The 9,509-nt window shown below is 32.8% G+C and overlaps 1 long non-coding RNA gene across 1 annotated transcript; it reads right to left on the bottom strand.

The window, feature by feature from the left end:
- Positions 1-254: 254 nt before the first annotated feature.
- Positions 255-2,761, bottom strand: LOC112746963 (uncharacterized). The gene is made up of 4 exons (XR_003174684.3): positions 2,538-2,761; positions 2,392-2,446; positions 2,175-2,303; positions 255-641 (listed from the first exon to the last, which is right to left on the bottom strand). It is a non-coding gene; the product is annotated as an uncharacterized lncRNA (long non-coding RNA).
- Positions 2,762-9,509: the final 6,748 nt, after the last annotated feature.

The following is a 9,509-nucleotide window of genomic DNA, read 5'->3' as shown; positions in this document are numbered from 1 at the left end:
CGTTTATGCTATATATATCAGTCAGATATCCTAATAGCATATAGACACATATACAGAGAATGTACAGAAGCACAATCAGTCCATCTTTCAGGCTCTATAGGAACGAACTGCTCTGATACCATAATGTAACACCCTACCACTCAGAGCTTTACGCTTAAGTCGTAAAACAGAGGTGGTGTGGTATTACGATCTCTAAAATAAAATGTATATATATAATAGCAGAAGAATTATAATATGCTAGGAGCCTTGAAGAATAGAGGAAATAGAAATCGTGAAATAAAAGCGCAACGCTCGAAAAACGAGTTAACTTGCGTGCTAAGAAAGCTACCGCTGTCAAGTGTAAAGTAACCCAAAACAGGAACAGAGAGTCAAAGATACAATAACGAGCTCCTGACTCAGCCTGCGAAGTCAAGACTGGCCGGAGAATATACACACATATATACATATATATACATATCCAAAACCCAAATGTACATAAAATAAATTCTACCTCTCCATACACCTCTAGGAGGATCAAAAAGAATAAGTTATGTGGAGAGAAAGCTAAGTACATATATATACATCATAGCATAACAAAATAACCCAGTAACCACTCCGCTTCAAGAGTCCAGACGCCTAACGAGATGCCTCTCGACCTGCATCTGAAAAACAACGACATAGTATGGAATGAGAACCGGAGGTTCTCAGTATGGTAAAGGTGCCACACACATAATATATAAGGTCCTGGGAATGCCAGAGGCAATCCTAGAACGCCGACACTCAGATTATAGAGTTTAAAGTATTAAACAGAAGCCATAAAAGGTGGTTTCTAAGAATATTTAAACCTAACTTAACTTAATCTTAAATCTAGGTCCCATACTGCCATTCCTCCATACCTCCAACTCCATCATGCATTTTCACAGACAAATAGACAGATAAAGGCAAACACAAGAAGGTTACAAATACTGCAGGTAACAAATACACATTTAACATGGCAAGTACATATAGGCACACCCAATTAAAGCACAAGCAAGTAATTCAAGTAATATGTAGATGATGCATGCCTGTCCTATGGCTGATGAGGCTCATCTGTCGGTTATCCAGCCAACCCGACAAGTCTGAATTGTCCTTAGACTGTCCCCCGACGTGCATCCCCAAGAGTCTATGCATAGCTTTATCTCAAATAATCAATATTACTCAATGGGGGTAACATTCCCGGGAATTTATATAGTGCCCGGTCACACTTACGTCATAGGGTCAACAGAGTATCGAGTTTTCAACCTGGTACACGTGGTGGCAAGCCACGGCACTTAATCCAGGGAACCTCGTATCTCAGATCATTAAATTATTCAAGCCATATAAATAATTCAATTATAATTCATCAACATCCGCATCATTCTCAATCGCATCTCATTCATCATCATACATCAATCATATTCAATCCTTATCTTTCATTATCACACCTCCCATTCCGTCCATCAATAGTTTCAATTCAAAACATAATTCATTCTTTTCTAAATGAATCAAACTTAAAACATGCTCATTTTCTTAATAACTCAAAATCAAACCATATAACCTTTGAATCTAAATCTTTTTAAATAATCATCTAAACAAAATCTCTAATTTTTATAAAATTTCGGCAGCATCTCTTCTAAAACTCGGACTTTGCCACCCTTTTCAGGTCCAAACCTGTATTCTTTTCAATTCAACATACCCTTCCTCATTATCATAACAATCACCACAATAAATCTACCTCAGATCAATAATTATACTCATACAATATTCAAATCCAACAACCAAAATTCAACTAAAAATCATAGTTCACATATCCTAGGATTTTAACACAAAATACCTCATTTTTCATTCAAAATTTCCATTCCAATTATTTTCAAACCTATTACCACCAATCCAAATTGCTAACAATAATCCTCAACAAGCTCCATATCTTTTCATCAATCATCATTCAACCAAACTAAAATATAGCCATTTAATCAACAATTCAATCATATATCCTTTCAAAGATCCAACTAGCAACCAATATCATCTTACAAACAAATCACCAAACCAAACCAAGCATATTCATCAACCCATTACTAAACATTAAATATACACCTGCATTCCAACTTATCTTATGGTCATCTAGCCTAAGTTTTCACAGAACATTATATATTAAATGCAAGAAACCTAAACCATACCTTAGCCGATTCCCAAGAATTATTCTAAGACAATTTTCCTAAAAGAACACAGCCCTCAAAACCTCAACTAATCCGCTTCCTCCAAGCTCCAGTATTCACAATTTCAAGCTCCAATTATTTATTTACAACCTAATACACATTTATAACACATATATACCCAATTTAATACTCAAAGATCAAATTAAATGAAATTAAAATGGAATTATAATTTTCTCACCTTATCCAAGCTTCACATAAGCAAGAGTGAACGTTTTCCTCAAGCTAATTGGATCCTAAAACATCAAAGAGTAAAGAAATTTAATACCTCCACTTAATTTCCCAAAAATTGGGGAAGAAGAGGCTGAGAATAAAAGAATGATTTACCTATGAAATTGTTTCGGTAGAAATGTAGAGCTCGACGCGGTGGACGCGTGGCCACAAACAGTGCGGCGATCGGAGCTCGGACGGAGGAGTTACGGCAAATTAAATTTACCGTGAGGGTTGGAAACGTTCTTCGTTTCTCTCTTCCCCTAAATGTGTTTCACGCTGCCTCTGCTGAATGGGGAAGAAGAGAGACTTGGATTCATTAAATGCTGGGCCGGTTGGGCCCACGGGCCCGGTTTCGGCCCGGTTCAACTGGTTCGGCCCGTTCGGTCTAATTTTTGACCGATTTTTTTTTAAATTGGTGTCAAAATTCTCGTTTCGACGAGCTCTATCCTAATTTAATATAATATTCACATTTCTAATCATCCTTATTAAAAACTAATTTATTGACTAATTATTTACTAATTTAACCGGGATTTACAAAAGGGCTAAAATTTAGAATTCTCTAAATTAATATATAGAGAAAATGTTCAAATTTTAATCACGTTAATCCCTACAGTGGTTTCCGTCACAGAGTCAATTGAAAAGTTTGGAGACTAAATTGAGGCAATTAAAACTTTAAGGACTAAATTGAGGCTCGAGTGTAACTTCAGGGATCAAATTGAGTATTATCTCTAATATATATATATATAATAGGAATATTTTAGTTATTTTCTATAATAAAGATATTGTAGTCATTTTCTATAAACAATAATATTAATTTAGATTGGTTCAAGATTTAATTCACTATTTTTTCGGTCAAATTAATTTGTCTGGCCTAATTTTGATAAAAATAATACAGTTTAATCGATTATATATGTTAAATTTTAATTATTAAAAAAATATCTATAAAAAAACATTATAAACATCTTTATCTAAATGAGTTCCTAACTTTTTTTCATATGTATTCTTAAAAAACTAAAATATATTAGTAAATTATATGACTTCAACTTGAAATTATTAATCTACCGAAGGATGAGCCGGATTTTTTTAATAAATAATTTAAATATTTTATTTATAAAAATATATAACTATAAAAATATTAATAAAAATATATCTTATTATTTATGATTAAGTATGGTTTTGTTTCCAAAGGTTTTCAGCCAGAATCGAAATCGTCCCTCATCTAATTTTCGATTTAGAATCATCCTTAACGTTTTTTTTCGTATTAAAATCGTTCTTTTTATTTTTTTGGACAAAAATACTCTCACCACTACCAACACAATTACCTCCTCCACCACCACCACCACCAACACCAACACCACCGCCACAACCTCTACCAACACCACCACCAACGCCGCCGCCGTCCCCCTCCCCCCTTTTCCCTTCCCCCACCCCTACCCCCATCCCGCGTCCCTTCCCCTCCCCGTCTTCCCTTCCCCCCACCCCCACCCTGCGTTCCCTCCCCTTCCCCGTCTCCCCTTCCCCCCACCCCTCACCTCCGCCTCTACCTTCACAAGAGAAGCAGAAACAGAAAGCAGAAAATCAACAAATCCAACACAAATTTAACACAAGCAGAAACAGAAAGCAACAAATCAATAAATCCAACACAAAGCCAAATCAACAAATTCAAGCACAAAGCCAAATCAACAGAGAAGTACAAAACCAAATCAGAAATTCAAAGCACAAAGAAGCAGATGCAGAAGGCGAAGAGCGACGGCGGCTGAGTAGATCGGCGGTGGCAGGAGCATGCATGAACGGCGGCGATACACTCCACGGCTGGATAGATCGGCAGCTCGGGCTCCCCTTCCCGGCGACGCACTCCACGGTGGCGGCAGAAAGATACATGAAGGGAAGGCGGCGACGTCTTCCTCTGGTCGTGGTTCCGACGGCGGCTCGTGGGCGGACCGGCGATGGTGGCGGCGGCTATGGACTCCTCCCCTCCCTCCCGCGTTTCCTCCCCCCACCCCCTACCCCCAACGCGTTTCCCTTGCCCCCCCTCCCCAAAACGCATTTTTTTTATTTTTTTATTTTGTTTTTTTATTAAAATAACGGGTAGTTTAGGAATTAAATTAAAAATTTTATTTAAAATGACGATTTTAATACGAAAAAAAGTTAATGATGATTTTAAATCGAAAATTAGATGATGGACGGTTTTGATTCTGGCCGAAAACTTTTGGAACCAAAACCATACTTAACCCTATTATTTATTTGGTTCACCATAAATTAAATTACATAAGTCACATATTTATGAAAAGATTTCAATTACAAACAAGATAAGTTGTATTTTTTTGTTACTCATATATCGATTCTATGCTTTTTTTTTTCTTTTTTCTTTTTTACGTGATAGATCAGAGTATTATTCGTCAACACTAATTTTTATTTTTGGCTTGTAAAATATTTAATGGATAGAAGTGATAAAACTACTTAACAAAAATTAAAATTTTCCCATATCTTTTACGAAGATAAATCCTTCACTCAAAATTAAAAAAATATTAATTTTCGTTCGACTACTTCTTTTATAATATTTTTTTTTATCTAAAAGGCTAAACACTAATTCGTTTGACTATATTATTCTAGGAATTTTAAAATATGACCAAGTAATAAATTTCAGAGAGACGAAATTAGGGGATCATCATCATATCATTCATCAGGTCACGTCTGATGTCTAATGCACGCTTATAATTTAACATTAAAAGATACATAAAATAAGAACACCCAATATAGATAATCAATTGACATAATATAAGAGATAAAGACGTGTAAGATCAGCGATGTAACCCGTTAAAGAATATTGGCAGCTAAGTTTATCTGTTCTTAGCCTAATTAATTAAGATCATAAATTGAAACTATTAATGCAAAATATATCCATATTATTTATAAGAGTAATGTCAGAATGATAAAAAAAAATGTCAAAATTTAACTTATTTAATATTTATTAATTATTGTAATAAATTTTAATTATTTTTTACTAAGTTTTTTTTACTATCAAACATTTTCATATTTCGTAAACTGATATTTTTAATTAATTAGGCCTCCATGTTGTTTTGCATAGTAATAAAAAAAAGTCAATTATTAATTAATATATAATATAAAAATAGTTGAACATCCAATAATTATTTATCATCACATGTCCTCATTTAATCAACCGTGCATATATAGTTTGTTCAGCACGTCATTTTCTCTTTAAAACCAATTGCGCATGTATACATTTATTAAGTGCCTAATTAAACTATTTTAATGGAAGGATTAATTAGTTGATTTCATGTTACTCACTGTCTCTGTTTGTTACCAAATGGTAGGCTTTTTGGAGTTTATATCAAACCTAATCTCACACAAAATTCAGCAAAGAAAATGACACCACGATAATTTTGTATAATTAATTGACATAATGCTTCTTATTAAAGTAACATGCAACTTTACACGCTCTAGGGCCACTACGACACAAGAAGGTGAGAATAGTTAACTGAGAAAGTTCCATTATTGGATGCTTAATTAGGTAAAACCAGGTATGAGGAAAAGTTTAATATATAATTAAACATATAATAAAGTGGCCGGTAGCATACCTTATCAATTGTTAGGTAAAGTATCGGAGCATATGTATGAAAATATATACATAAACAACAAGTATCTTGTACCAGCAAATCAAAACACTTAACTTGAGTATATATGATATGATTATTTAATTAGAATTGTAACTCTTCAATTATAATTAAGCTTGCAACTTCTTGGGAGCTCAATTAATATTTATATCTTTTTCAGTTCATGTCATCCAATTAGGTGTATGTGTATGAAAAACATGGATTCAGCAATTAGCACCTAGTAGTGGATGGAGATTGTATATTCAATAATTAAAAAATTTTGTTCTTAAAGTTTAATAAAAATTTTAAAAATATTTTAAGTTTTATTTTTTTTTAATTTTGTCTTAAAAGTTTTCGATTTGCATCAAATATATTTCCTGACGGCTAATGTTTCAAAAAATTTTAAGACCAATTCAACAACAATTTCATAAGAATAACCCTCAACACAAACAAATCAAGCATAATTTTGATGCATTATTGTTAGATTGATTTTAAATTTTTTGAAAAGTTAGCCGTCGAGGATATATTTGATGCAAATCGAAAATTTTTAGGACAAAATTAAAACAGAATAAAATTTAGAGATATTTTAAAAATTTTTGTCAAACTTCAAAGATAAAAAGTATACTTTATCCTTAAAAAATATAATAAATTAAAAAGAAATGGGATTTTGTCGTATTTAGCAATATAATTATTTGGTGGAATAATTAGGGGAACTTTATTAAGATTTAACAACTGGTGAGTAGCAATAAAAAAAATCTAATTAAGCTGTATATGAAAGCAATGTTTTCTCTTCTTAATTCCATGTCTTCAAGCACGCGGAGACAGTGAAAATATGGTCAACAAGCAATAGGGTTTTTCTTTAATAAAACCTAGAAGAATTGTATGTGTGGTCAGTGTTTATTACAACAGGATCTTTTGCAATGCTAATTATGTTTTTTTTTTTTTTTTTTTGTGTAGCTAATCAGGCAGACCTAGCTATATAAATAATTCATAATCATAATAGTAATATAGTCTCATAATTTGACACTTTTTTTATATTTTTTTTATAAAAAAAAAACCGAAGGTTTAATCTCCGATCCCAATGCAAGGGAAATACAATTGCATAGAGCAATAGAGCTGAGCATCATACAATGTTTATCGGACCGACCAGTTTAACTAGATTAACCGAAAATTAATTATTTAGCCGGTTCAGTCTATCTATAAAAAACTGATAAAAAAATTAGCTGAATCGGTAGTTAATTGATAAACCGGACAAACTGACAGGATTTTATAAAGGTCCGGTTTTTTAATTTGCATCTAAAACTGCATCGTTTTAACGTCAGAAAGTTAAAAAAAAAAAAAAAACTCACCAACTATACTAACACGATAACCCAGTCCTAATTTCTTTCCTCCAACCCATTAACATCCAGTCCCAATTCCCTCACTCCCTAACCCTAGTAGAGCAAACACCGTCGCCATCGTCAGCCCCCATCCCGCCTGCTCGTCGTGAAGGCCCACCAGCCACCGTGAACCCCTAGACGCCGCCACTCTTTTCTTCCTCACCTTCTCTATGCTCGTCGCGAAGCCCACCTACTCTTCTCCTCCTCACCGTCTCTGTGCTCGTCGTGAAGCCCGCTTCTGTGATCGTCGTCATCGGTAGCGACAGAGGGTACCATCATCGGCCTTGTTCTCGTCGCCGTCCCGGACGTCTCTGCTTGGCTTCTCTCTCTTCAAGCTCGCTCTCTCTCCCTCTCCGATCTCACTCTGTCTTACGCGAAATGCGAACGTCTCTGCTCGCTTGTCCTCCTCGCCGTCACCTCCGTTTAACTGCTCGGCCATCACCTCCTCTCAGACGTCTCTATTGCTCGGCTGTCTTGTCTTCTCCAGTGAGCACTCCTCCATTGCTTCTTCAGCCCTAATTTTTTCTGAAATTAATTATGATTAATATATACTTCTGAGTTAATTATTCTTGTTAATTTGTCTGGTTTTTGATAATTTTTTTCAAGTTAAATTTTTTAAAATAATTTTGTTGATTGTTGATGGTAATTGTTAATTCTGAGTTATGAGTTTTCTGAGTTCTGTAGTCGTTAATTTTGTATTCTGAAACTGTATGTATAATTGGATTGTTGCTTATGTGAATAGAAATTTTGTGTAAATTTGTGTTCAATAATCAACATTTAGTTATTGGCTATATGTAATTTGTGTAAGTTTAGGTTCAATAATTAGAAATTTGTGTAAGTAGTATCTGAAATTAGTTTATTTTTTTTTAGTGGTGGAATATAATGTGTTTGTTAATTATATGCATTTTAATTTTTTGTAGTGGTAAATTTTAATGTTTGAATTTGTGAACTTTCAATGATAAATTATAACATTTTGAATTTTAATCTTTGAAATTTTGAATTTTAAATTTTGAATTTTATTAATTTTGAAGTCATTAAATTTAGCTGTTTAAAATTTTATAGTAAATTTTTAATTATTTTATTTTATATTTATTTAAACCGATTTAATCACGGTTCAACTCTAGTTAGACCATTAAAACATTGAACCAGTCACTTGATCGGTTCAATGACCGGTCCAATTCTCACAACTTTGGCATCATACAAAGTGCAGACATGAGACATCATAAAATTTAAGGTAAATTCTATGGTATCTAAATTGCCTAACTTATATTTTAAAATAAAAAATAAAATATTTAAAATAAAAGTAAGTTATTTAAAATTTATTAAATATTATTTATTTATCTTTTTTTAATAACTTCAAATAATGTGATAGGCACCATAACATTTACCAAAATTTAATTACATATAACTATAATAAAAACTGAAGAAGCTCTAAGGTGTCTATGACTATGATGCCTATGCTAAAAAGGATGGAAATACAATCAATAACAACAACAATAATAATAAAACTTTATTCCATTAGATAAGATTGACTATACAAATCAAACGATATTATTAAGTCTTATCATGTATCATATTTATAATAAGATTGTGTATATAAAAATTTTGTTTGACCACTTCATGTTTATATATGATATTTTGAGTCTTTCTCTACCTTTCACTCCTATTTACTTTTTATCTCATCTAACGATCCACATTTTTAATTGGATGTTCTACTATTTTTCTTTTCACATGTCTAAACCTTCTAAGACAAATTTCTACTATTTTTACAATAATAGACATTATTCCAATTTTCTAACTTATATATTCATTTTTTATTTTGTCCATGTGAGTGTGATTGTTCATCGTTCTCAGCATCCTTATCTTTATCACACTTAACTTATGTTTATACTAATTCTTTGTTGCCCAACACTCTATTCCATATAGCATAGTTGGTCTAATTGGCAGTGCGATAAAAGTTACCTTTAACTTTTATAGGTATCTTTTTGTCATATATAAAATCAGACGCACTCCACCATTTTGACCAATTCACTTAGATCCTATGTTTTACATTTTTCTCAATTTTTTTATTATCCTGTATGATACACTCAAGA

The sequence above is a fragment of the Arachis hypogaea genome, chromosome 15 (genome assembly GCF_003086295.3).
Source record: "Arachis hypogaea cultivar Tifrunner chromosome 15, arahy.Tifrunner.gnm2.J5K5, whole genome shotgun sequence".
NCBI classification, from domain to species: domain Eukaryota; kingdom Viridiplantae; phylum Streptophyta; class Magnoliopsida; order Fabales; family Fabaceae; genus Arachis; species Arachis hypogaea.
Note: the sequence above shows the minus strand (reverse complement) of the source record. Positions and strands in the feature narration are given on the sequence as shown.